We start from the raw sequence: 22,492 nt of genomic DNA, 5'->3' as shown, positions 1-22,492 counted from the left end.
GAGACAGAGCCTCGGAAAGAAGCCCTGAGCACTCTGTATGGCAAATTATCACAGACATACAGACCAGTGAGCTTATCTGAGACCAAAGATTCTCCTTGCCCTGTCACTCGTATAGCCTGGTGCCCATTCCTGAAAGGTATGTGTAAGTTAGTGATTTTAATAGCTGCGGCTGAACCAACACTAGAAAAATGAGCCTTACGCTTTCCAGGTAAAAAGTTCATATCTAAGATTCATTTCTCCTCTCCTAGCTAGAATAATGAGATATAAAGTATTGCTAGCATACTCTGGAATTCTGAAGGGTTCATAAACATAAAGAAGAATTGGCAACAATGATAGTAATTTCATTTTATTATTATTATTTTTTTAATGTTTATTTTTGAGAGAGAGAGAGAGAGCAAGAGAGGAGCAGAGAGAGGGAGACACAGAATCCGAAGCAGGCTCCAGCTTCTGAGCTGTCAGCCCAGAGCCCGACGTGGGGCTCAAACTCACAGACTGCGAGATCATGACCTGAGCTGAAGTTGGGCGCTTAAGCGACTGAGCCCCCCAGGCGCCCCAGGGATGGCATTCTTTTAATAACAACTCTACTCTGTGGTCTTTTTCTTCAACCATATCCTATGATTTTACTGATTCAGACATTTAACCCAGGCAACAACATCTGTGCTGGGGACTGTGCCAGCCCCTGGGGATATAAGAGATACAGAGGCTTACAACTTAATTACTTAAGTCTGCAGTTGTAGTCCTAGCGTGAAGAATGACTTGTGTTGACATAAGATTCCGTTCTTTCTTCACATAAAGATACTGAATGAGCTGATGACTCCTAGGAAGAATGTCCGTGCAGTTCACACCTAATTGCAACATATTACCCTGGCTGCCAGGTAAGCTGAGAAGACATGAGTTCACACAAAGCATTGATCTTGATCTTCGTTGACAAGTGAATTCCAACCTGAATGACCCCATTTTAAGAACGTTGTAGTTAATTTCATTTTAGCAACACCAGCCCAAATTCTGTCAGACAATGATTAGTGAGACATCATTTACTTCATTTCAATTAAGTTGGTTAGATTTTCCCTAAAAATTGGTGGGTTTTTTTTTTTTTTTTTGCGGGGTGGGGGGAATGCCTGGATGGCTCAAGTCGGCTCTTGTTTTTGGCTCAGGTCATGACCTCACAGTTCGTGAGTTTGAGCCCCACATCGGGCTCTGCACTGACAGCACAGAACCTGCTTGGGATTATATCTCTCTCTCTGCCACTCCCCCTCTTGCTCTCCATCTCTCTCTCTCTCAAGATAAATAAAAATAAACTTAAAAAAAAAGTTGGTTTTTTTCCACCTCAAACATTGCTTTTTTAAAAAATTTCAATGCCCAACCATGAGACTCAGAAATTTGGTGTGAGGTATGCTATACTATCTCCCCTCTGGCAGGAGATTTTAAATATCCTAACTGGAGTCCCTAAATCTTTAATGCGATGTTAGATCTCTGTCAGATATACTTTGTCGCCACTGAAAAGAAGCTGAAAAAGAAGCTGAAAAGGCATTTGAGCAACTGTTTACTTACAGACCCGCTAGCTACTCCATAATTTATCACCAGGTAAAGCACTAAGTGTTAAATGCCAGGTTTTGGATTCTCTTGAATCTCTTCTAGAGGAGAATCTAGGGCAGCTCCTCCCAGCCAGTAGGTCGGGCAGGACCAGTCCTCAGAGCAAGGCTGAGGGTGGACTGGGATTTCCTGTTCCCAGGGCTCTGCCTGCCGGCCCACGCTGAGGCCTCTTCCCTTTCCAACATCTTTAATGGCAAAAGATACTACCAAGCACTTAGACCCATTTAACAAAATCTACCACCATTCTCAGCCACCCATCCTTCCCACCCGCCCCCTCACTGTCAACTTCATCAAGAGAGGAAGTGAATCTACCCTTGATGCTATCATAATTTTTGAAATCTGGAAGTGAGTCCCATGATGTAAAAGGAAGTTAAACATTGGTGGAAGGCAATGAGTCGCTACACTGGTCTAGAAACCTGTGATTGCCTTCCAGTTATAAATCTTCCAGGGTTCTAATTTAGAAAGACATTTCCCGGGGCGCCTGGGTGGCTCAGTCGGTTGAGCGTCCGACTCTTGGTTTTGGCTCAGGTCATGATCTCAGAGTTCGTGAGGTCAAGATCAGGTCCATGTCATGCTCAGCACAGAGCCTACTTGGGATTCTCTCTCTTCTATCTCTCTGCCCCTCCCCCCACTCGGTTTGCTCTCCCTCTGTTTCAAAAAAGTAAACAAACAAAAAATTTTAGAAAGACATTTCCCAAATGCCTCTCTTTGGTTGGAGGTATGGCTCTGAAGAATTTTGTCAGGCTTCTTGAAGGGCTCATAGACGAGCTCTAAGAGAATATCCAAATGATAAAATCCTAATAACAAGAGTAATAGGAAAAAGAAAAAAAAAAACCTCTTTGAATGGGTTTGTTTGTACCTTTTTAAAATTTCAGCAGTAAAAGTGCACGACTCCTCAGAATTTGTTTAAAATGTCTCCCTAGTTAATGACCTACATTCGTTAATGTATCCACAGGCCAGGAAGCATCCCCTGGAGGAAAATCTGGACTCCAAATTAGAGTGTATATTTACATCCAAGTACTTTAAAATAGAAAAATTCCCCATTTATATTATGACAACTTGTCACCAGGGTTCACCCTCTCTTCCCTCAGAATTTGCCTCATTCCTAGGAAATCTTACCCATATGTTACAATCCTGAAAGCTAGTCTTCCTTTGTGATGCGCTCCGTCCCCTCTTTACTAACAGGAGGAGCCTCAATGGTGAAAGCACTTAGTGTCTCCAGGGCTAATCCTGAAGGCTCTAATTCATAATTGAGAAGTTTCTCTTGGATGCTGGGAGGAATAAAGTAACAACCACTCTGAGTACTTGAGCCAACTTTATTATCACAAAGTCCGTATTCTGCCCTGACCTGGCAGAGAGCAAAGGCCCAAGACTGAAGCCTGAAGAACAGACTCCAATTTCCTCTTCTGCCCCGTGCTGGCTGGGTGGCCTGAGGGATTCACTTGAACTCTCTTGTTTCTAACCTCTCAGAGTTGTTGGTGAGAGACCAGTCAGATCAAGGGCAGGAAAGTCCTTGTAAATCTTATGGTGCCATATAAAGGTGTTATTTTGATAACACCAAGATAGAATGAGGATACAATTTAATTTGTTAGTTTCTCCTAACTTATGCCCTTATACTAATTTGTGATATACTTTGCAGAACTTACTTTCCCCCATCCTCAAACCTGTTTCCAAAAAATAAATAAATAAATAAATAAAAATGCAAGAACACATAAATGAAAGTAAATTTGTGCTCTGCCTGCCAGACGTAGAGCCTCCCCTGCAGGTAATAATAGAGGAGGGGATCTGGCTAAAACTCCAGTAATGTCCTGGGCGGGATGAGCATCAGATGTGGGAAAAGGTGAGGCAAGAAAAGGTTAAAATGGTACATCTTGTAGCTAACAGAAACCAGCATGCCAAGGAGGAGATCAGTTGGCTGCTAAAGGAAGATTTGGGGACAGACATGTCCAGATACCTGAGGCACTTTCTAAATGGCTGCAGAGAACAGTCAACCCAAAAAAAATAGCTTCTATATAATTCTCAGGAATGAGTCTGTCATCTTGAGATGGCAACATGCCGTGAAGGAATACTGACAAAGCAAGAGAGATGGAGAGGCACGCTGGGGTGGAGAAGGCCAGTGCTTACAAGTCAGACGCCCTGGTTGGGTGACCGCAGCAGCCACTTAAGGCCAACTTGGTCTTATGTTCTATATCCTTGAAAAGGTTGTCGCAACCAAACTCACAGGGCCATTGAGACAAATGTGCTATACTTGGGACCCATCTCAATTGTTAGGTTTGACAAGCTGTCTTGCCATTAATTAGACATGAATACAACTGGTTCTCTGACTAGACCATGAGTGCCCTGTGAACGGGGACATCTGTCCCTTTTTGTCTGAATTCCCAGTCTACCCAGCTCAGTGCTTGGCACTCCTCCAGGCTTGATCAACTTTATTAAATTTATAAACAGCGAGGTGTAAGTGCATTATAAACTGAATATAAAGGTCTGTAAATCATATGAAGGTAAGGTTTGAAAGCAACCAAAAGACACTTGCCAATTTAAAATATGAAAATGGTATTTGGAAGGTAAAGACTGGTGAGGGTCTCTCTTCTGCCCAGGATCAAGTGTGACATTGTGACCAGGGCACCCATGAAATTGGTCTGCTAGGCTAGGGCATCTCTAGAATGGAGAAAGGAATCTCAGGTGTTGTCTGTGGAGAATATCCCTTAGCATCACTCCAAACTACCTACCATCTCAACTGATTTCCACATAAAAGTATGATGCCCTGGATTGTTTTTCTAGATACCATCCAGCTTGACAGGTAAGCTCCATGCTGCAAATAAAGCCTTCACTTTCAGACCCCGGTAGAATCTAAATCTCATTGGTAGAAGCAGCTTCCAACTTGATAAAATCTATTGACTGAAACACAAAAGCAAGAGTCAACGGTGCCTTTTGGGTTGCCCCTTGGAGTGGGAACTGTAACACCACAGCTAGGTTCATGTCTGCAAGCAGCAGCCCTGAGATATAAACATCTCTAATTTGGCCCTCTACACAGCTTGAAAGAGTGGTTAGTGAAACAAAATCAGTCTTCAGAAGCTGCTTATTATCCTAAACCAAGAAGGACCCTCTCCTAATAAAATAACAACACCAGGAATGTAATGGTTCCTTTCCTGAATATATGGCACTTCACGGTTGGACAGTGATGAGTGGGTGATTGTGACCATGGGAAATAACTAGAGCTGAAATAGGTCTTGGTTCTAGAGTATTCCTTTAGACCTCTGAAGCCCATTGAAAAGATGGGCTTCACAGAGGCTGTTGGGGAAAAGTGCTATTTAGGTATGACACTACAGAAGTCATAATGTGACTTTTTGCCTTTTTTTGTTTTCTCCATTCAAATGAAATGGAACTTTTCTTTCAAGAAGGCTCTGTTGAAACTGCTCTGGTTTGGGTAGAAATGCCCAGGGGTCAGGTGGTTGGTTCAAATTTCCTTTCCAAGTACAGAAAAAGTGGGGACTATTAATGCAAACTTACTTACTGATGTAAATGAAGCTCTAAATTGAGCTATTCACTAACCTCAGCTCAAAGAAAATCTTAGAAACATAGAATTTGCCATTATTTTCCCCATCAGAGTCAAAACTGAGTGCATTGTAATTCTCAAAAGCACTTTCATCCCTATAATTTAATCTTCATAACCTTGTGAAGTTGAGATCACCATCCACGATTTATAGATCAGGAAACCGAAGGTTTTAGAGGTTAAGAAACTGGCCCAACGTTGCACTGAGGTCTCCTCTAAGCGAACCAAGATTTTCTGAATTTATAGGTCAGGATTTCCCCTTCCACTATGCAACATGCCAATGTCTTCCAGCCAAAGACCACCAGGAACTCACTTGTAGCTGCACAGCTGCACTCATTATTCACCGAAGTACCAGAGAGTACGACCATGGAGCTGCATGGACCTCCTCAGTAAGAGGGTATTAGAACCTGTTACAGGATTTGAGCTGGGGGGTGGGGGGTAGGTAGATTGTGGGGAGGTCTAAGGAGTCAAGGGTTTGCTCTAGATGGGCGCTCAGTGACTGTGTATCTCAATAAATGTTATCTGTAGGGAGCTGACTGGAGGGCAGAGAGCAGTGAAATGGAAAAACAAGAGTGAACACTCCTATTAGCCAGGGCGGTGAGTGTTTGGCAGGTATTTTATGGGTTGTAAAGGAGCCTTGTTTTAGTCTGTGCTTAGACAAAATCACACAGTATTTGGTCTCACTTGACCATGGTTTAAGAGGGAGCTTGTCTGAGGCTAGTGCGGTGTGTGCTTGCGCGTATCCAACAGAGAACATGGCCTAGCTGCGAGTGCAACTTCCTCTGAGCGACCTTTATATCTAACAAAAAGTCAAGGAAGATCATTCACTAATAATTTAATTTAAATGAAACCTTTGTTTTGTGAAACCAAAAACACAACCAGCATTCAATTGCCCCGGGAACTCCCTCACAGATGCAATAAGCCTTGAGTCACAATCTTCTTGCATGGTCAGGTCTCCTCTTCCATTCAGATTCCCTCCTGTCTGAACAACGGGTTCACGGGCACAGAGAGGGGTTGAACAGTGGTAGCACCCCCAAGTTGTCCCCCAACACCTATGCTTCCTTTCCTTCAGTAACACGATCTCTGGCTTTTAGTTCGGCACATGGCTCCTCAGAATAAAGAATTCATTCCGGTGGGGCGCCTGGGTGGCTCAGTCGGTTAAGCATCCGACTTCGGCTCAGGTCATGATCTCACAGTTTGTGAGTTCGAGCCCCACGTCTGTGCTGACAGCTCAGAGCCTGGAGCCTGTTTGGATTCTGTCTCCTTCTCTCTCTACCCCTCCCCCTTGTGCTCTCTCTGTCTCTCAAAAATAAATGAAAAAAAAAAAGAAAAAAAAAAAGAATTCATTCCGGGATTCTTGTGCAGCTAGGCATGGCCGGTGATGTAAGTGGAAGAAGAGTGTGCAAGCTCTAGGGCATCTCACAGACTCGGGGAGGGAGCATGACCTCCTTACTCCGCCCTTGCTCAAAACTGGCAGGTGGTAGCCAAAGTTCCCTGTGGGCCCATAAGGACCGCCACACCCTAGGGTGGCAGAGCAGAAAACAGGAAGTAGCCTGCACCCCAGCCAACTGCAGTGCTTCTTACCAACACAGCACTGCCTACGTCCGGGACGTTAAGTGGGAGAAAAATAAACACACACGCCACAGTAACAAAAAAAAAAACAAAAAAACAAAAAAAAAAAAACCTGACTCAAGTCCTCTATACTTCAATAATAAATTAATAAGTAAAAAAAAATAAATTCACTTGTAATTGCTGCTGCATATTCTCAGGTGGAAATTTTTTCCATTTGAATGTGGGAAAATTAAAGGTAATCTCAGAAGTTCTTCTATAGCTCCAAGCTTCCACAGATCTTCCCTGCCTGAATCCCTTTGCTTTGTGTTAGTCCTGTCCTCAGTAAGGCACCATACAGTAGAAATCTCCCATCTCTCCTCAGTATTGCACAATACAGGTAAATAAAACCTGCGTATGACATTGCTGTATATTGCCATACTCACCATTTAATGAGTATATTTATGTTTTATCTAATTACATAATATATTTCTAATTTTTACCTTTTTGTCTCACTCTTTCCCAATAACAAAGAGCCCACGGATGGGGCATAAAGGGACTGAACAAACGTCTATCTTAATGAGCCTTTAAAGACTCCATAATTCAATTATATCTTAACGTCTACTACTTCAGCTATTCACCTCTTCTCATCTCACGTGAGATATTCACGTTCATGGATGGATGAAAACATCTACCCCAGCTAAACTGCAAATTGCTATGGGATTGCTCCCCAGGTTGGCAAAGCCTCAAATGTGAAATCTTTGAGTGCCAAGAGTTTAAATGTATAAAATTTATTTGTAAAAGGCCTCAAAGGACTTTTTTCACCGTTGAGTCATCCTATCCCTTACATTTGTAAAACCATTTGCAATTTACAAAGTGCTTTCATACTTATCGTCGCATAGTCCTTGTAGTCAGGCTGGATATTAGTAATTTATATGTTACAAACAAGAAGCTAGAAGCTCTGAGATGGTGAGTCACTTGCTCACGGTGCCATTCATCTAAAAAAAAAATGTGTAAATGGCCCATTGGGTTATATTCCTGGTTTCCCCACTATGAGCAATGTTGCAGGAAGCCTTCTTATACCTGTATCTTTGCCCCTTGGGCTAACATTTCTGTGGGATGAAGTCTCATGTGGAACCTCTGGTCTAGGATTTGAGGTTGGGATGTCGAGTAGGTAGAGAGAGCACTGGGAAAACATTCCTGGCAGGGAAATGAAGTCAAGGAGGCAGGCCTGAGCAGATCATCATTCCCAGTTTTATTTAGCTGCAAGTGTGGGCCACTACTTCCTAACTTCAGAGTGAAACTAAGTCCAGGTGCATGTCACCCAGAGGAGCTGCAGGATGACCTGGGCAGCAGGCCCTCTCCAGCGTCTCAGGTAGCACCTAAGGATGTGTTAGTCCAACAGGTGTGCCAGTAGCTGCCTCAACACCTGAGGTCCCGGAAGGATGAGGTCCTGCAGAGTTCTCTACTGACAAAGAGGAAGCAGGGGTCCCAGCTGCTAGATAACAGCAGTGAAGGAACGGGACAGAATGAGCACCAGATTCTGCTTCTCAAACTGGATCTCCGTTAATGCCAATGAGAATTCTGACATTTCCTTCTTTCCTTCTTACCTTCACTCCCACAGTTTGCTACATATACTTCAAGACCCCTATCCAGCCCTTTGGGTGAGAGTATGCAATCAGTAATGATTCCAATGAGTTTAAAGCAAATTCCCTATAGGAATCTGTTTATAATTTATTTCTCTTTATTTATTTATGTTTTATTTCCTGAGGGAGAGAATGGCAGAAAGAACTCTGGCCCTAAGAGTCAGAAAGGCCTGGAAGAAAACAGAGAAGGGAGATTGAAAAGGAATGGAGAGGGAAAGAACAGTGTGTTGTGCCAGCTCTGAGCCGTCACTTAACACACATTAACTGATATCTTTCCTCACAATCATCTTGTGAGTATGGTGCTGTTGGTCCATTACTGATGAGAAAATGGAGCTTGGAGAAGTTAAGAGACTTGTCCAAATGCTAACCCCCACACAGGAAAAACAACAACAAGCCTTCTGCCCTGCAAGGGATTTTCCATGGTTCTACAGTTGTGAAAAACAAATGAGATAATGAATACAAAAACTAGCTACTGGAGAGTGAGAGCATATTCTGATGGCAATGCCAGGACCCTGCAACTTATGTTCTCCAAGAAGGTCTGAATCTCCCTGCAGGTCAGCCAGTCAGGTTCGAGGATGGCTGGGAACAGACTTGAACAAAGGGCTGCAGGGCTGCACTTAGCAGGTCAGTGGCCGCCACCTCCCTAGACAGTCACACTGCATTTACAAGAATCTTCTTAGGAGACTGTGGGCCAAAATTTTTGTCTTCTGTCCACTTTTAGTTCAATAATCTTTATTCCCATTGATTTCCAAGATGGCTCCTTCCTTTCTTCCATATGATTTCCTCTTTATTACTCTCCTTTCCAGGACAATAAAGCGTATTTGGAGGTAGTTAGGAAGGACAAAGAAGGAGAAGCTTGTCCATAAAGACTTGTTTATCTTCAAGAAACAAATATATACATAACATCTAGATAGTTATTATATACCTATACACTTACACAAACACACACGCACATTTTTCCACAGGCTAAGAATTGCCCTTGAGCCCTTCCTCCCCCGACACCCAAACCTATTCGTTATATCCTCAACTCTACCCCTCCTCTATTTTCAGGCCACTGCCTTACTTAGGGTCTCATTATTTCTCATCTGCAATAGCACTCTAATTGGTCTTTGGGTCAGTGGTCGGCCTCCTGTTGCTTTGGTCCTGTGTTCCCTTCCTTCATAATTACTTACGTGAGCTGCTATATTACTCAAGGTGAAGGCAGCTTCTTAACTCCTCAAGGGCACATTTCACAGAAGAGTTGACTAGCTGCATATAGCAGCAAGCCCATAGCTATCTTAAGCCCTAAAATGGTAAGATGTAGCAAAGCGAATGTCTGTCACTGGTTGAACTATGTCCTCCTCCAAAAAAAGGTATGCTGAATTACCAACCTCCAATAGTTGTGAATGTGACTTTATTTGGAAATAGAGTCTATGTCAATGTAATAAAGTCAAGATGAGGTCATTAGGGTGGGCCTCAATCCAGTATGACTGATGTCCTTATAAGAAAAGACAGGCATGCAGAGAGGCCATGTGATGACAGAGGCAGAGATGGGAGTGATACATCTAGAAACCAAGAATTGCACAACACCAGAAGCCAAGAAAAAGACATGGGACAGATTCTCATGCCTTCAGAGAGCGCATGGTCCGACTGAAAGCTTGAGTTTAGATGATAGCCTCTAAAAGTGTAAACGAATAAATTTCTCTGGTCTTAAACCCCTAGTTGGTGGTCATTTGTTAATGTAGCCATTGGACACTAACAGAGTATCTTTAAAAAGGTGAGAAGAGTTGACCATCAAGAAAGAACCTTCCAAGTCAAAGCTCCTTCATATGTGTGCCTCTGTTAGTGTCTTATCTACTCCGTCAGAAGCCAGTGACCTCCAGAATTATGATTCTAAAGAACATACTTGATTATGTCATTCTGGTTTTTTTTCCAATATATGAAATTTATTGTCAAATTGGTTTCCATACAACACCCAGTGCTCATCCCAAAAGGTGCCCTCTTCAATACCCATCACTCACCCTTCCCTCCCTCCCACCTCCCCATCAACCCTCAGTTTGTTCTCAGTTTTTAAGAGTCTCTTATGCTTTGGCTCTGTCATTCTCTTTTTTAAAAAAGCCTCCCATTTTCTATAAGACAAAGTCTAAGCCCCTATTATACCATGTAGGGCCTTCACAGCCTGATCCCAACCTGCATCCTTCCACCCCAACTTCCCTCCCTCCATGTTGACCACCAGCCATCACACTGCCCCAGAGTCCAGTGACTGATTCTCATGTACAGTAGACAACAGGCATGGTGAAGGCAACTGTCCAGGGTGGCCCTGAAAGTGGGCCTGGGTGTCCACCATACTGAGCAAGCCCATGATGCCCTTTCTCTAGAAGACCAAAAGCAGAGCAATGCTGAATCAGGAAGAAAGATTTGTGGCTTTGGGCACAGAAGGCAGAGGGGTTTGCCATATCAGAAGCATAATTTGGTGCATATATATCAGGCAATACCACTTGATGGTATATGCAACATTCTATTTCCTCTCTGAATTCACTTTGAACCTTCATCAAGCAATAAATTATTGAGTTATCTACAATGCACTTAGCCCTGTGCTCAGTGCAAGGACACAAAGAAGAGTGTATAAGGTGTGTCAAGCTCATTAATCCAATCAGTTGGGTCTCACTGGGGAAAGGACTAACATGCAACGCGCATATGACGCAAGATAGCAGATTCAATTCTGGGGTTTAATTTCAAAACTGGAAGAGTTCTGAGACGGGAAGTGACCTGAGTGGACTAGAGCAATCAGGAAAGAGTAGGTGGAAGAATGGGAACCGAGTCTGGGCCCAGCAGATGCCGAGGACTTACTTGGCCAATGAGAGGAGGGAGACTTTAGAGGGAAAACACAAATGAAGGTATAAAAGCAGAAGGAGCAGACATCACTACTACTGGTGAAACCTAGTTTTCAAAGCACCATTCTTGATTAGTCTAGTTCACAAAAGGGGCCTCCAGATCAGCAATTTCAGCAACACTTGGAAACTCATCAGAAATGCCAAGTCTCGGCCCCGCCCCCCAACCTAGTTGAATGAGGGGCTCTGGGCGTGGGGGTGGGGCCCCAGAATCTGTGCGAGCCCAATGCACTCTCCAGGTGATTCCAACGCAGGCTACATAACAAGTTTATTTATCTTGAGAAAGTGCAAGTGGGGAAGGGAGAGACAGAGAATCCCAAGCAGGCTCCGCACTACCAGCACAGAGCCCGACACAGGGCTCAAACTCACGAGCCTCAAGATCAGGACCAGTGATCCGAAGTGGGACGCGTAACCGTCTGAGCCACCCAGGCGCCCCCGAAAGCTAAAGTTTTTGAGAACCACTGCTCTCGGCAGAAGACTTGCTATAAATAAATGTATGATGTCTATTCCTATAGAAGAAACTTTTCAATGGCCCCTAACTTTTAATTCATTCCATTGAGTTTTGACAGAACCTAAATGGCAGAGCTGCGGCATGTGCCAAGCACAAGGCAGAGACAACAGGGTGCACACGGGAATAGGTGTGTGCACAAAGACAGCCCTCTGACCGCCAGGAAGTAACTAATATACATCTGAGAAACATCTAGAAAAATTAATTAAGGAAACAGCACAGGCCTGATGTCACAGTCCTGCGGGACAAGAAATTTTATATACTAAAGATGAAGAAAGTGATTTACTGTGCTTACCAAGGCCCCAGAAATAATAATGAGAGCATAGATACAACTACCTTCCTTGTCACCCTGTCATCTTTCCGTGATCATCTGGTGGCCAGTTCTCCTATGTGCACACACCAGGGATAAGACCCGCACACCCTTTTGGGTTTTGAGCTTCTGTATTTGAGGACCGTTGACAATTCCCTACATCCACCACTCCAGCCAGATGAAGGTTGGGTTTATTTTGATTTGTGTTGGGCCTGCAGCTCCTCGTTAAGTAAACTAGGACTCCGCGTCTGGCCAATGCATTCGAGAAGAGAAAAATAGAAGGGAATCAAAGTGAATTGTAGGGAGGGAAGGAGGGGGAAGTTCCCTGGAAATCTAAAAGTAGGAAGCAAGGATGGTATTTTTGGCTTGGGACTTTCTGTACCACATGAAATTATGAGAATGACTTCATTGTTCCTGTGCATCTGAAACCCGAGAGAGACCATAATGGCTGGGTTACACCCAGACCGACTGGAGCAGGAGTTAGACGGGGCGGCCTCCTGCCAATGGAACCTGCAAACATGACTGACAGCCCCGTTGGTGTTGTCAGGGCCGGGCTGGGTCTGGTGATGACCGGCTTGGCTTTTCCCCCTTGATCTCCCCGGAGTAGACAAGGTGGTATGTTACAGAGGGCTCCTGGCTCAGGGGTAACTAGAGGGACAGGGGGTGGGCTCCAGAAAGCCTGGGTTCTAGTCTTTTCTCTAGAAAAGTCTTTTCTCTCCAGTGGCTATATGCACTCCAGCAGCAATCTTAACTTTTCTGTTTCCTCCTCTCCTGAAAGAGAAAGGCATGCTATATGTGCCTTGGTTATTTCATAGAATAGGAGAAAACAAATAAGGAAAAAGGTGCAAAGAACATCCTCGGGGAAGTTAAGATGGTTATACTATTGGGAGTTATCCTGGACTCTGGTTTTCTTCTAGTATCTTTTTGCACCCCTCTTCTTACGGTGGATGCCTACGGGGCTGCCCGCCCTGCTTCCCTTTCTGTGGGAGGTGGCAGCCATGATGGCCAAGACCTCGCCACCTGGCCCCAGTAGAAGACCCCCCCCCCCCCGACCCAAGCCAGACCAATGAGATTATCATTCCCGGGAATTTATGGGGGAGGCTACACTAGAGGTTGCTACCAGGGGCACTTTTACTCCCCAGGGGGCACTTGGTGATGTCTGGATTCATTCTTGGCTGTCACGATGAAGAGGGAGTACTATTAGCATCCAGACGGTAGAGACCAGGGGTGCTGCTAAATGTCCTCCAAAGAACAGGATAGCCCCTCATGACAAAGAATTATCTGGCCCCAAACGTCAGTAGTATCAAGCCCGAGAAGCCCTGCACTGGCAAAGTGGCCACAAGGCAAATGGCCCGAGGGGCCAGGCAGATAAAAAGAGGGATGATTCAGGCAGTGGGGAAGTGGGCTGACGGGCAATGGAGGGTCTGATTCTTCTGGAGGGCTCCAGCCAGTTGTTACCAATAGTCGTTATCAAGGGAAAACCTCAAGTCCTGGTTTTCTAGAGAAGCTGGAAAACTGGATTTTCATGTGAAATCTGACTTTTAAAAACTTTGTTTCCTTTTTAAATTTTTTAATGTTTATTTTTGAGGAAGAGAGAGAGACAGAGTGAGAGCAGGGGAGGGGCAGAGAGAGAGGGAGGCACAGAATCCGAAGCAGGCTCCAGGCTCTGAGCTGCCAACACAGAGCCTGACTCGGGGCTCTAACTCACCAACCACAAGATCATGACCTGAGCCGAAACCGGATGCTTCACTGACTGAGCCACCCAGGCGCCCCCTGAAATCTGCTTTTTAAATGCTGGCTCAGACTTTTTGAAACATATGGGCCAAATAAATACATCTCCAGGCCTCGTGGAGGCTGGGGGTGGGGGCAGGGAGTTTACAACCTCTGATCTGGAGACAAGATCCAAATCCTCGTTTACTTGGATCCCTGGAAGCTTACTAGCTCTTCCCTCCACTTCCTGGGATTTCTGAGGCAGCCCAGGAGGTCCCGTGCGCACCAAAAGCCTTCCCTAGGGCACACCCCTGCCCCTCTCTCTCACACACTCACTTCTTCAGCTACGTCTTTGACCTGATGTGCCACCTCCACCTAAGTAAGAATTTCAATCTCTTAGGGTTGGAAGAGACCCTGGAAAAGGGCTATTCCTGACATGCCAGGAAAAATATTTGACATGTTACTTAACCTCTCTGAGCCTCAGTTTCCTCATTTGTAAAACTTGGGTAATAATAAGAATACATCTTCAGGCTGTTAGGAAGATTGAGTAAGTTCATATATCACCTTAACCTCCTTCTTGAATCCTTAGCCTTCGGAAACAATGCTCCAATGCTACTGCCGCTGTTAATATAAATAATGAGACCGGCACACGTAGATCAAGATGAATGCTAATATTTGTTTGAGGCTGAGCCTAAGAACTCACACAGGGTGGAACTTGAACATTAAATCACTTTCCCAGGACAAATAAGCCATGTCTCATCAGTTACTTAGACACATTTTTGGAACACGTTGCGAATGCCAAAGAATATTTTGTGTGTTGATGTATGGTGGACCAACAAGCACCAGGGTGATTTGGCTTATGGGGCTTGTGAGAAGGGGCATGAACAGCAGGAGAGAGAGTGAGCAAGGAGAGGGTAACGGTCATACCATCCAACCACCACTTGCAAAAAGAGAAAAAAAAAAAAAGTATACAAGAAATTCTTGGGCCAGAGTGCAACAATCTCTCACCATCTTAAGAATTTAGTGAATTCAGGTTTATGGCAAATCCAACCTGTCACAAGGGCTGTGGCATTCTTTGCTGCAGCCAAGTCATTCTGGCCTGAACTCTTGCCAAGGCTACTTGACCCTCATAAAAATCCTTGACAGTGGAGTGGGTGCCATTTTTTCCCTCTGCCTTTGAAAAGCTTCCTTGACAACACCCATTACAAAGAGAATGGGGTCTGCTCTCCAGACTGGAGGCCAAAATGCTAATTCACTAATACCCAAGTCTGCCAAAAAAATTTGCGGGTAGTACTCTCTCCTTCTAGCAGTATAATAGAGAGAAAAGAAAGAGAGAAATGGAATGGAAGTGAAGAGAATCCAGAAAGAATTCTGATATTAACATCAAACGATCACACGTGGTTTTTCACTTTTGCCCTTCCTACCTCACTTCTGATCACTTTCTGCCAATATAAACGGGTCTTTCAATGGCAAAATCATTTCATCGTGTATGGACTGGATATTGGTTCTGTTGCTTTCAATAGCCAACCTCACAGAGGATTTCTGTGACTCTTCTGGGTTCGTTAGCAATTGTTTTATTATTTCTGTGAAAGCACTGTGTTATGCAAGGAAGGTCATACAAAGCAAATAATGCATACTAAAAATTTAAACTATGCTAGGAAAAACAAATCTGGATTCAGTCCAAGGACTGGTGAAAGTTGATATTATTAAGCTATCACTCATAAATGCTAACAACTAACTTCCCACAGCTCTATCAGTAGCAGAGCCCCAAAATAACCTCCAGGGCCCAAGAGTATTTTGGAGCTTTAAGCTGCATTCTTGATAGAACTGGTTTCCTCCCTAGGCAGAAAAGAAAGTGCATCTGATGTTTTCGCAATGTGGTAATCCAAAGGGGGCATTATACTTTCCAATCTTGCTCTATCCAGTCAATAAATATTTACTGAGGGCTTCTTATGTGCCAGGCACTTTGCCAGGAGTTGGTGAACACAGGTATTTTGCCTGCCTCCATATAGCTTACAGCCTGATGAGACAAAGAGTCAGGTTAACACACAATTCCAACAGTTTGATAAGAGTCATGTATGGTAAGACATGCCCTTCTCCTCTTTCTCCTCCCTAGAGAAGCTTGGAACAACAGCCTACAAGAACTTAATCTGATGTTAAGTCATGGAAACAGTCAAGATTCTGGGGACAAATTCTAAACTCACGATCACCAAAGCAAACCAACAGAATAAATAATTTGGGAGGAGAGCAGCGACAGAGACCATCAAGAGGAGGGAGAAGTGATGGACACTTAGGAGAACAAATTGTCTGGCTTGCTAGGAGCCTGGAATCCTAAGAAAAGCAATGACAGCTGTGCCAGGAAAGAGAGTTCGTGGGGCATAGGAGAAGGTGTAGGATAGTTACAGTCAGGACTTTCGCAAATCCTGGACACAGGCTAACTAACTCTAATGATAACCCTATAAAGCAGGGGCTACTATTAACACTCCCATTCTACAAATGAGGAAACTGAGGTAGAAAGGTTATAAAACTTGCCCAAGGTTGTAAGTCATGCCACCAGGATTCAAGCATACCTAGTCTGGCTCTAGAACCTTTGTTTCATATTAAATGTGTGTCAAAGATTTCAGACATGTCTTAGTGAAAAATGAGAAGTCACAGAGGATTTTTAAGCAAGATACCACTTAATTAAAACATTGATTTTGGAATTCATGTAGTCTCTGAGCGGAGAAGGATCTGGAGGGGAAAGGGGAAGGCAACTGGCATTTAATGAATGCCTCAGGTGTGCCCAGACCTCTTCAGACATTATCTTATAATTCTACCTCATTATCTAACAATCACTCCAGAAGAGGCAGCTTTCCATTTTGATACCAGAACTAAGTCTCAAGATGGTTCAGTTACTTGCACATTCATTCCTGTAAATGGTGGAATCAGATTTTGAACCCAAGTGAGGCTACCATTAAAGTCCCTGCTATTCCTACCACAGTGTCCTAGAAAGGCTTGAGGCAAGGAAACCAAGCAGTAGATTTTTTTAAACTGTCAAAATGACTCATCAGGAGAATTAGAGGAAGGGCTGGGTGGGAAACCTGATAACTGACTGGACACTGAAATCAAGGGAAAGTTTGAAGAAAAAAAAAAAAAAGAAAGAAAGAAAGAAAAGAAAAGAAAAAAGAAAGGAAAAGAAAATAGAAAAGAAACAAGATCAGGATTTCAAGATTATTTCACTTGAGTTTGGGAGGTAGGATGTAGTAGGAGCAGACTTCCAGAATGGTGACTAAGAGTACTAACTTTTATTGAGCACTTACCATTTTCCAGGCACTGTACTAAGGGCATTACATGTGCCAAGTAAGTTATTTCTCACAAAACTCTTCATTATCCTTATTTTATTTTATTTTATTTTATTTTATTTCTTTAACATTTATTCATCCTTGAGAGACAGAGAGACAGAACATGAGGGGCACAGAGAGAGACACACACACACACACACAGAATCTGAAGCAGGCTCCAGGCTCTGAGCTGTCAGCACACAGCCCGACGTAGGGCTCAAACTCACAAGCTGTGAGATCATGACCTGAGCCGAAGTCGGACTCTCAACTGACTGAGCCACCCAGGCACCCCTACATTTTATTTTTTTTAAGTTTATTTATTTATTTTGAGAGAGACAGAGAGAGCATGAGCAGAGGGGTGGGGCAGAGAGGGAGAGCGAGAATCCCAAGCAGGCTCTGCACTGTTAGCGCAGAGCCCAATGCAGAGTTTGATCCCACAAACTGTGAGATCATGACCTGAGCTGAAGTCAAGAGTTGGATGCATAACTGACTGAGCCACCCAGGAACCCCATTACCCACATTTTAAAAATGAGGCAATGGAGTAAGTTCCCTGAGATCACACAGTGCGTAAATTGCAGAGCTGAATTTGAGCTGAACGGATGGACATGTGTAACTTCATGTCTCATAAGAAGCTGGGCATTTCCTATAAGTCTCAGAGGAAACAGAAGACATGATAATGGGTTAAAGATTTGCATGGCTGGGGAATTCCAGAGAAGCAGAACTAGCATAAATGGATAAGTGCCACAAAAAAATTAAATTTTAGCTCAAACATGAAGTTTCTGTGGTAACCTGTATTTATTCTGATTTCAAAAGTAAATGGATTAAATAAAATTCTTTTTAAAGAGAGAAATGAAAGAAACACAATTGGTTTCACATTTCTAATGAGTTTAGCTATTCAAAAATAAACAGGCTCCCTTCTGAGACATGAGCTCTTACTCACTGGAAATATTCAAGAATGCTGTCAGAAACCGTCAGAAGAATTTCTGGACAAGGCAATGTTGTCACATAAGAACACTGAGATACCTATCTCTCAAATGGAGGATCCTTCCCGCCTCGTTTTTCCTTCACCGGTCACTTCTCAGTGTTACCCTTCTCACAGGATGATGTTAGACTCTACAGAGAAAGGGTGTCTCGTGTCACCTTAACGTTTTAAAGAAGCCGTCACAGTGAAGCTGTATCTATACCTACAAATTGCTTTGACAAATTTCACCTTATAACCTATTTCTTAGTTTTGAAAAGTGAAATTAAAAGGAAAAAGAAGTCTATGGCATATTTTTAGATATCAAAGCCCTAACCTTTTGTGGTTAAGCAATCCAGACCATTTGAGAATAGAGTCAAGTACTTTTCAGGTTCCAACTGCTTACCTTGAGCATGGGTGAGAATGAAGCCCAGCGACAGCAATTGGCTGAAAGGAAACTGTCCTGCTTACCTGGCTATTCTAAAAACATCAGTAACTCTGTCAGAGGAAACGTGAAATCTGACCCAGGCTTTATTGATTCTAAGAGGCAAATGCAGGGTGGGGGCAGGAGGGGGGTGGGGACACACTGTTTTATTTTTACATTTTAACATATCCGAAATCAGACTCTATGTTATAACCCATGACATGTTTCCATTTGATTAACAGCATTTTTCTTATCATTTTTTTTAATGTTTATTTATTTTTGAGAGAGAGAGTGCACGAGCGGGGAAGGGGCAGAGAGGGAGGGAGACGCAGAATCAAAGCAGGCTCCAGGCTCTGAGCTGTCAGCACAGAGCCCAACGTGAGGTTCAAACGTGTGAACCACGAGATCATGACCTGAGCTGAAGTTGGACGCTTAACCAACTGAGCCATCCATGTGCCCCATGGCTTTCCTATCTTAAAGGTACATAAAAAATGGTGCTTCTTAAAAATCAATGGCAATAGAAAATGGAAATAAGGCAGAAAGTAAATATCAGTTTCTTAGAAACGTAAACAAATAAGCCAATGGAGTCTTAGTTTTAATGACATATGGTAATTTCGAAACATGATGCATAAAGAAACAATTTCCACGTGAGAATTAAAATTCAGGTTTAAGCGGTAGAGCCTGTGACCCTTGATCTCAGGGTTGTGAGTTCAAGCCCCACCCTGGATGTGGAGATTACTTAAAATAAAATCTTGAAAGGTAAAATAAAATAAAATTCAAACTTAAGAATTAGGGACGATATGGAGAATGGCTCCATGCACTAGTCTGATGATTGTATGGGCACCAGTGTGTGCTTATGGGGCCCTGCCATGCTGGAAGGAGAGGAGGACTCACGGTTAAGGAAAAGCAGCAGGCTGGAGTCTGACTGGCCCATAAAAGCATCTGGAGAGCTGTCACCTTCTTTTTTTTTTTTTTAATATTTATTCATTTTTGAGAGAGAGAGACAGAGTACAAGCAGGGGAGGTGCAGAGAGAGAGAGGGAGACACTGAATCTGAAGCAGGCTCCAGGCTCTGAGCTGTCTGCCCAGAGCCAGACGTGGGGCTTGAACTCATGAACCGTGAGATCATGACCTGAGTTGAAGTTGGATGCTTAACCAACTAAGCCAGCCAGGTGCCCCGGGAGTTGTCACCTTCTATTACTACTAAAGCTTCTGGGGCTCTAGTGTCCTTATTTCAGAGCTGCAAAGTCCCTTGAAATGCCCACTGTGACTTCCAAGCTGCCTGGAGACAGAGGAAGCCTCAAAAAGCGGGATGAAAACAGAATCCTAGAGATACCTGAGGTTCAGGATCTAAGTGGGGTGGAGGAGAGAACCTCCTTTCACCCTGGCTGTATATTTGTTTGTTTTGGTTATGGGTTTTGTGTGTGTGTGTGCTTTGTTTTTTGTAGCTCCAGCTGTATATCTGAATGAAGTGTGGCATCTTTCCACATGCCCTCAGTCCCAAAGGGCAGGATCCACTTTGGCCACAAATCATAAATAGGGAAAGAAAGCTTAGCCAGAAGAAGGAAGGGTAACTAGATTTTCTGAGGTCAAAGAGCATGGCATGAAGTCAGACAAGCACATATACCTATGTGGACAACAACAAAAGTGCAAATGTTGATCAAATCAGTGAAATCCTGAATTATATAAAACAGAATAGCTTGTTTTTTAAATTAAAAAAAAAAAAAGAGGGGCACCTGGGTGGCCCAGTGGGTTCAGCATTCCAGCCCCCTGTGGATCAGTGCGGAGCCTGCTTGGGATTCTCTCTCTTTGCCCCTCCCCTGCTTGCATGTGCTCTCTCTCTCTCTCAAAATAAATAAATACATAAATAAACTTTAAATTTTTTTTTAAAAAAAGAACACAAGCAATTCAGGGTGTCTTGGGAACTGGGCAGGTTTGGGGGAGTGATGAGGGTGCCGGAGAGTCTGGGTTGTTCAAGGTGAGAACAGGTAGGGAAGAAGCGACTCAGACAGACAGAGCCACCCAGTTCAAGTTGAACATTCCTGTCCCCGAAGCCCAGGTAGGAAAGAACCTGTGTTTATCCCTATCCAAACACTAGGCCCAGAAAGCAGCACACAGCAGACCCTCACAATTTCTGGCTGAAAGAATGCCCAAAGGTTGCACCCACTTCTCTTGACAGTTAAATGAACTTCAGGAGTAAAATCGGGTCTTATGGCCTAAAGATGTTAAATGACTTCTAAGGGCCTTACTTCTAACCGAGTAATGAAGCAAAAAGAAGAATCCAGATTATCTCAACTGCAAGTTACAAAGTTAAAATAATAGTTGGATTTGTTTTTATTTTTAGCATTCTAAGGCTTTTTGGAAAGAAATGACTTTAGTCTGGGGAACCATATTCCCCTTCAGCTGGATTTCACAGTGTAAATGAATCCAATTTTCCTTTTCTAATAGGGAAAAAAAAATTGCCTAATTACATAACCAGGGATTTTGTAGAAATGATCACAGCTTGACAGAAGGCTTTAAATTCCTGTATGAGTCCCAGGCAGCAGGGTGTGAGGTCAGCTGACCCACATACAGCTTCACCATAAACTGGTGCTTGAGATGATTTACATATTCCAGCTCCGGGTTTTCTGGAGTTTGACAGTGCAATCCTCTAATATATCCTTTAAAACACAAGTACTAAAATATACATCCAATAGCTTTGTTAGCTTTTTTCCATGAAGGCATATTAATAGCTATTTTTAAACACTAACTTAGCATTTCCTCCTTATGTTTTTAAAATTAATTAAATTCATTAAAATGAAACCAGCGTTTTCTTCTTAAACTGATGGGAAATGCTGATGGGCGTAGAAGCAGGTGTTATTTCCACCGCACCTACAGCGACCCTATGTTATAGTTTAGGCAAGTCTTTGTACTCTCGATATCTGGACTTGATTTTCTCGCCTGTCAGATGGGGGACAAGGATTGACCCCCACAGCCCCTTCCGGTTCTGAACTCTGTGACCTGTGACCTGTGAATCACAAAGTGGAGGTGTTAGCACAAGAGACAGCAATTGAACTTTCAAAAGAATGGAAACAGGAAAGTCGCCACACATTCCCCATGGCCTTGGATACTTTAGAGAGCAAACTCTAGACAAACTCAAAGGTTCAGTTCCTCTTTATTGGGTACGGTTTTTATTATCAGGTGCTTGCATGGAAAAAATAAAAATAAAAAGCTAAAAAAAAAAAACCCCAGACAGCTATATATTTCTATCAATACATGAATAATTCTCACTTCCTCTAGAAAACTGCAGTTAGAATTAGGTGGGTGGTCAGCCTGAACCCACCTCCCAATTTAAAATCACAAGATGTTTCTCAAGGTCCTATCAGCTGGTGACGTCTGTTGACTTTTAAATAATCCTTTATTTAAAATCCTGCCTGACTCAGTCAGAAGAGCATGCGACTCTTGATCTCGGGGTCATGGAGTCTGAGCCCCATGTGGGGTGTAGAAGTTACTTAAATAAATAAAGCTTTCAAAAATATATAAATAAATAATCCTTTCAGCCTAAATGGCTCCTATACAACGGATTTAGATTTTTATTTTATCATTCTTTTTTTTTTTTTGTCTGTGGACCTTCCTTTTGTGTTAAAATATACATTGTAACTTGCTTATTTTAGAGCTATGCTTTAATTAAAGATGATGTAATAGCTACATAGATTCCTCCCTTGGTCAATATAGTAGAAGGGACATTGGAAAATGACTCATGGGGGAGGTATTTTCCCATTTGACTTTTCAATCACACACCTCTGTGCAGGAATCTCCAATCTGGTCCTCCACCTTGTGGGGGACAAGGCATTGCCTCTCATCCACATGCACCCATCACAGGTGCTATCCCAAGTCACCACTGGGCACTGCCTAGACTCGATACATGCTCACCTTTTCCTATATCTATACCATTTGGGGAACATCTTCAGGAAATCTCGTCCTTGAAGTATTACTTTATATGCTGGCAGATGTAGTATTATATAAATATATGCATTGATTTACTTTCAAAACAGCACCACTCTGTGGAGAATGCAG

General features: G+C 43.2%; 1 protein-coding gene and 1 long non-coding RNA gene across 2 annotated transcripts in view; one reads left to right on the top strand and one right to left on the bottom strand.

The window, feature by feature from the left end:
- Window positions 1-22,492, bottom strand: part of MYO1E (myosin IE) — a 211,567-nt gene that overhangs the window by 154,322 nt on the left and 34,753 nt on the right. The gene's annotated exons all lie outside the window — the stretch shown is intronic.
- Window positions 803-7,449, top strand: LOC107179859. The gene is made up of 3 exons (XR_006218610.1): window positions 803-875; window positions 5,390-5,540; window positions 7,226-7,449. It is a non-coding gene; the product is annotated as an uncharacterized LOC107179859 (long non-coding RNA).

This window comes from Panthera tigris, chromosome B3 (assembly GCF_018350195.1).
Source record: "Panthera tigris isolate Pti1 chromosome B3, P.tigris_Pti1_mat1.1, whole genome shotgun sequence".
NCBI lineage: Eukaryota > Metazoa > Chordata > Mammalia > Carnivora > Felidae > Panthera > Panthera tigris.
Note: the sequence above shows the minus strand (reverse complement) of the source record. Positions and strands in the feature narration are given on the sequence as shown.